The sequence below is a fragment of the Leptonotus elevatus genome, unplaced genomic scaffold (genome assembly GCF_054856555.1).
Source record: "Leptonotus elevatus isolate MCC_2025b unplaced genomic scaffold, RoL_Lele_1.0 HiC_scaffold_119, whole genome shotgun sequence".
NCBI lineage: Eukaryota > Metazoa > Chordata > Actinopteri > Syngnathiformes > Syngnathidae > Leptonotus > Leptonotus elevatus.
Genome location: NW_028233510.1, coordinates 30,001 through 35,000, shown reverse-complemented (window position 1 = coordinate 35,000; position 5,000 = coordinate 30,001).

Here is a 5,000-nt window from a genome sequence, read left to right as displayed (position 1 = left end):
GCCGTTGGAGGGGATCCAGCGGACCGCGGGGAGCGCGCCCGTCTTCGGGGCTTGTTGCTGGCCGTTGGCGGAGCTCCAGCGGACCGCGGGGAGCGCGCCCGTCTTCGGGGCTTGTTGCTGGCCGTTGGAGGAGCTCCAGCGGACCGCGGGGAGCGCGCCCGTCTTCGGGGCTTGTTGCTGGCCGTTGGAGGAGCTCCAGCGGACCGGGGGGAGCGCGCCCGTCTTCGGGGCTTGTTGCTGGCCGTTGGAGGGGATCCAGCGGACCGCGGGGAGCGCGCCCGTCTTCGGGGCTTGTTGCTGGCCGTTGGAGGAGCTCCAGCGGACCGGGGGGAGCGCGCCCGTCTTCGGGGCTTGTTGCTGGCCGTTGGAGGAGCTCCAGCGGACCGGGGGGAGCGCGCCCGTCTTCGGGGCTTGTTGCTGGCCGTTGGAGGAGCTCCAGCGGACCGCGGGGAGCGCGCCCGTCTTCGGGGCTTGTTGCTGGCCGTTGGCGGAGCTCCAGCGGACCGCGGGGAGCGCGCCCGTCTTCGGGGCTTGTTGCTGGCCGTTGGAGGAGCTCCAGCGGACCGCGGGGAGCGCGCCCGTCTTCGGGGCTTGTTGCTGGCCGTTGGAGGAGCTCCAGCGGACCGGGGGGAGCGCGCCCGTCTTCGGGGCTTGTTGCTGGCCGTTGGAGGAGCTCCAGCGGACCGCGGGGAGCGCGCCCGTCTTCGGGGCTTGTTGCTGGCCGTTGGAGGAGCTCCAGCGGACCGGGGGGAGCGCGTCCGTCTTCGGGGCTTGTTGCTGGCCGTTGGAGGAGCTCCAGCGGACCGCGGGGAGCGCGCCCGTCTTCGGGGCTTGTTGCTGGCCGTTGGCGGAGCTCCAGCGGACCGCGGGGAGCGCGCCCGTCTTCGGGGCTTGTTGCTGGCCGTTGGAGGAGCTCCAGCGGACCGCGGGGAGCGCGCCCGTCTTCGGGGCTTGTTGCTGGCCGTTGGAGGAGCTCCAGCGGACCGGGGGGAGCGCGCCCGTCTTCGGGGCTTGTTGCTGGCCGTTGGAGGAGCTCCAGCGGACCGGGGGGAGCGCGCCCGTCTTCGGGGCTTGTTGCTGGCCGTTGGCGGAGCTCCAGCGGACCGGGGGGAGCGCGCCCGTCTTCGGGGCTTGTTGCTGGCCGTTGGAGGAGCTCCAGCGGACCGCGGGGAGCGCGCCCGTCTTCGGGGCTTGTTGCTGGCCGTTGGCGGAGCTCCAGCGGACCGGGGGGAGCGCGTCCGTCTTCGGGGCTTGTTGCTGGCCGTTGGAGGAGCTCCAGCGGACCGCGGGGAGCGCGCCCGTCTTCGGGGCTTGTTGCTGGCCGTTGGAGGAGCTCCAGCGGACCGGGGGGAGCGCGCCCGTCTTCGGGGCTTGTTGCTGGCCGTTGGAGGAGCTCCAGCGGACCGGGGGGAGCGCGCCCGTCTTCGGGGCTTGTTGCTGGCCGTTGGCGGAGCTCCAGCGGACCGGGGGGAGCGCGCCCGTCTTCGGGGCTTGTTGCTGGCCGTTGGAGGAGCTCCAGCGGACCGCGGGGAGCGCGCCCGTCTTCGGGGCTTGTTGCTGGCCGTTGGAGGAGCTCCAGCGGACCGCGGGGAGCGCGCCCGTCTTCGGGGCTTGTTGCTGGCCGTTGGAGGAGCTCCAGCGGACCGGGGGGGAGCCGGGCGTTCGAGTTGCCCAGGCAGGGGGTTATCCTCCACTAGCAAACCTCCATGAGCAGCGGAGCCCGTCAGCTGCGCCAAAAAGAACCACACGAGGGCGGCCTGGGGTTGAAATCCCCCGCCACATAGGAACGAATGCCGGGCGTTCGAGTTGCCCAGGCAGGGGGTTATCCTCCACTAGCAAACCTCCATGAGCAGCGGAGCCCGTCAGCTGCGCCAAAAAGAACCACACGAGGGCGACCTGGGGTTGAAATCCCCCGCCACATAGGAACGAATGCCGGGCGTTCGAGTTGCCCAGGCAGGGGGTTATCCTCCACTAGCAAACCTCCACGAGCAGCGGAGCCCGTCAGCTGCGCCAAAAAGAACCACACGAGGGCGACCTGGGGTTGAAATCCCCCGCCACATAGGAACGAATGCCGGGCAACCAGGGGTCGAAATCCCCCATTGAAATGAATGGCGGGCAACCAGGGGTCGAAGTCCCCCATTGAAATGAATGGCGGGCAACCAGGGGTCGAAGTCCCCCATTGAAATGAATGGCGGGTTACCAGGGGTCGAAATCCCCCATTGAAATGAATGGCGGGCGACCAGGGGTCGAAATCCCCCATTGAAATGAATGGCGGGCAACCAGGGGTCGAAGTCCCCCATTGAAATGAATGGCGGGCAACCAGGGGTCGAAGTCCCCCATTGAAATGAATGGCGGGCTACCAGGGGTCGAAATCCCCCATTGAAATGAATGGCGGGCGACCAGGGGTCGAAATCCCCCATTGAAATGAATGGCGGGCAACCAGGGGTCGAAGTCCCCCATTGAAATGAATGGCGGGCAACCAGGGGTCGAAGTCCCCCATTGAAATGAATGGCGGGCTACCAGGGGTCCAAGTCCCCCATTGAAATGAATGGCGGGCTACCAGGGGTCGAAGTCCCCCATTGAAATGAATGGCGGGCTACCAGGGGTCGAAATCCCCCATTGAAATGAATGGCGGGCGACCAGGGGTCGAAATCCCCCATTGAAATGAATGGCGGGCGACCAGGGGTCGAAATCCCCCATTGAAATGAATGGCGGGCAACCAGGGGTCGAAGTCCCCCATTGAAATGAATGGCGGGCTACCAGGGGTCGAAATCCCCCATTGAAATGAATGGCGGGCGACCAGGGGTCGAAATCCCCCATTGAAATGAATGGCGGGCTACCAGGGGTCCAAGTCCCCCATTGAAATGAATGGCGGGCTACCAGGGGTCGAAGTCCCCCATTGAAATGAATGGCGGGCTACCAGGGGTCGAAATCCCCCATTGAAATGAATGGCGGGCGACCAGGGGTCGAAATCCCCCATTGAAATGAATGGCGGGCAACCAGGGGTCGAAAGTCCCCATTGAAATGAATGGCGGGCGACCAGGGGTCGAAATTCCCCATTGAAATGAATGGCGGGCAACCAGGGGTCGAAATTCCCCATTGAAATGAATGGGCCCATTCATTTTCAATGGCCGGGCTACCAGGGGCGCAGTACCACCTGTCGTCATTAGGGGCGCTGTAGATAGGGGACCGAGTCCCCCCATTCGAGAGGTTTGCACCCAAACCTCAAAATGGTTGGTGTACAATTATAGGAGAGACCTTTTTAAGACGTGGGAGCTCCAGGGCAAATCAAGGGAGGCTCGACCAACCCATATCCGCTTTAGATGCACTTTAGGTCGGACTCCCTTGCCAGATGGTCCCCTCCTCAGCCTGGTTCTCGAATTTTTTCTAAGTCAGCCCAACTTGGAAATATTTTCAGAGTGCCACTTTCAAGGGAGTTTCGCCCAACCCCTATCCGCCTAAGAGGCACTTCAGGTCGGCCTGACTGGCCACATTTTCCCCCTCCTCATCCTGGTTCTCGAATTTTTTCTAAGTCAGCCAAACTTGGAAATTTTTTCAGAGTGCCACTTTCAAGGGAGTTTCGCCCAACCCCTATCCGCCTAAGAGGCACTTCGGGTCGGCCTGACTGGCCACATTTTCCCCCTCCTCATCCTGGTTCTCGAATTTTTTCTAAGTCAGCCAAACTTGGAAATTTTTTCAGAGTGCCACTTTCAAGGGAGTTTCGCCCAACCCCTATCCGCCTAAGAGGCACTTCGGGTCGGCCTGACTGGCCACATTTTCCCCCTCCTCATCCTGGTTCTCGAATTTTTTCTAAGTCAGCCAAACTTGGAAATTTTTTCAGAGTGCCACTTTCAAGGGAGTTTCGCCCAACCCCTATCCGCCTAAGAGGCACTTCGGGTCGGCCTGACTGGCCACATTTCCCCCCTCCTCATCCTGGTTCTCGAATTTTTTCTAAGTCAGCCAAACTTGGAAATTTTTTCAGAGTGCCACTTTCAAGGGAGTTTCGCCCAACCCCTATCCGCCTAAGAGGCACTTCGGGTCGGCCTGACTGGCCACATTTTCCCCCTCCTCATCCTGGTTCTCGAATTTTTTCTAAGTCAGCCAAACTTGGAAATTTTTTCAGAGTGCCACTTTCAAGGGAGTTTCGCCCAACCCCTATCCGCCTAAGAGGCACTTCGGGTCGGCCTGACTGGCCACATTTTCCCCCTCCTCATCCTGGTTCTCGAATTTTTTCTAAGTCAGCCAAACTTGGAAATTTTTTCAGAGTGCCACTTTCAAGGGAGTTTCGCCCAACCCCTATCCGCCTAAGAGGCACTTCGGGTCGGCCTGACTGGCCACATTTTCCCCCTCCTCATCCTGGTTCTCGAATTTTTTCTAAGTCAGCCAAACTTGGAAATTTTTTCAGAGTGCCACTTTCAAGGGAGTTTCGCCCAACCCTTATCCGCCTAAGAGGCACTTCAGGTCGGCCTGACTGGCCACATTTTCCCCCTCCTCATCCTGGTTCTCGAATTTTTTCTAAGTCAGCCAAACTTGGAAATTTTTTCAGAGTGCCACTTCCAAGGGAGTTTCGCCCAATCCCTATCCGACTTAGAGGCACTTCGGGTCGGCCTCCCTGGCCAGATTTCCCCCCTCCTCAGCCCCGGTTCTCAAATTTTTTTCCAAGTCGGCCGATCTTCCGGATATTTTCAGAGCGCCGCCCCCGGAGCCTCCGGAGCCTCGGCAGCAGGCCGTCGCCCGCGACACGCCGCACCTTCTCCCACGTACGAACGGCATCCAAGACCCGCCTTCGGAGGGCCCCCGCCGGCCGGCCTCGCGCCGGTGTTCGGGCGGGCGGCTCCTCCGGCTCGCGGGTCGCCTTACAGCGCCCCGGCCACCGCGAACGCCGGCCTTTGACGGCCCGGCGCTCGCACAGCCCCGGCGCGCCCGATTGGAAGCGAGGCCGAGACGCCCCCCGAACCGGCGACGTACGCCCCCCCTCCCTTTAACCGGGGCGGGGGGGT